Genomic DNA, 1,124 nt, shown 5'->3' on the forward strand with positions numbered 1-1,124 from the left:
TTCATCGCATTCCGTAACCACCGAGGATAACCTACCCAATGGTACTCCCACACCACAACACTTAACCGGAAATTTTATTGCCAAATCCGCTTTTATCCAATTAGTCGAAAGAAGCCAATTTGGGGGGATGCCTAGTGAAGACCCTCACTCTCATATGGAGACTTTTTGTAACTATTGTGATGCGATTTCTCAAACCGGTGTAACTCAAGACCAAATTCGATGGGTCTTATTTCCTTTTTCTCTAATTGGCACCGCGAAACAATGGTTGAAAGGCCTTGATAAGGCTACTCTCGGAATTGATTCTTGGAAGAAGTTGGCTCTAGTTTTCTACAAAAAGTTATATCCACCGGAAAAGACTAACATGCTAAGAGCTCAAATTACGGGCTTTAAGCAAAGAGATGAAGAATCTTTGTATGAAGCTTGGGAGCGATTCAAAGGAATTTGTCGCTCATGTCCTCACCATGGACTTAGCGAGTGGTTCTTGGTACAATAATTTTGGAATGGTCTTTATGAAGATTCAAGGATCATTCTCAACATGGGATCGAATGGAATGTTCACCGAAGTTGATGACAATCAAACTTGGAACAAAATTGAGAAAATGGCGGTCCATAACTCACAATATAGTAGACCTCGCAAGGCTACTAGAGGAGGAAAGCATGAAGTGGACTCCATTACTCAATTGGGTGCTCAAATTAGTGCTCACATTGATACCATCAATTTGAAGTTTGAAAAAGCTATGGCTAGACTTGAAGAAGCCTCAAAATCACCAAAGCATCATGTTAATGCCATGACAACATCTTCATCAATCCCAAGTGGGATATGTGAGAATTGTGGAACTTTGGGACACGACCAAAGTGAATGTAGGGGAACAAATGAACAAGTGAATGCTTTCCAAGCATACAAGAGTGGTACCCCTTATTCAAACTATTACAATGAAAACACCAAATTCCATCCAAATCTCTCATACAAAAGCCAAAATGTTCAAAACCCTCAACCAACATACACCCCACCTCCCATGAGAACCCAAAATCAAAGACCCTTTTACAACCAAAACCAAAGTTACCAAAATCAAACTCCATACAATCAACAAAATGACCAAGGTTTTGATGTTCAAAAAGCGGTCC

General features: G+C 40.2%; 1 non-coding gene across 1 annotated transcript; it reads right to left on the bottom strand.

Annotated features, from left to right (window-relative positions):
* Nucleotides 1-361: 361 nt before the first annotated feature.
* Nucleotides 362-468, bottom strand: LOC141610132 (small nucleolar RNA R71). Its single transcript, XR_012528029.1, has one exon. It is a non-coding gene; the product is annotated as a small nucleolar RNA R71 (small nucleolar RNA).
* Between the last annotated feature and the right edge of the window lie 656 nt (nucleotides 469-1,124).

This window comes from Silene latifolia, chromosome 10 (assembly GCF_048544455.1).
Source record: "Silene latifolia isolate original U9 population chromosome 10, ASM4854445v1, whole genome shotgun sequence".
Classification (NCBI taxonomy): Eukaryota; Viridiplantae; Streptophyta; class Magnoliopsida; order Caryophyllales; family Caryophyllaceae; genus Silene; species Silene latifolia.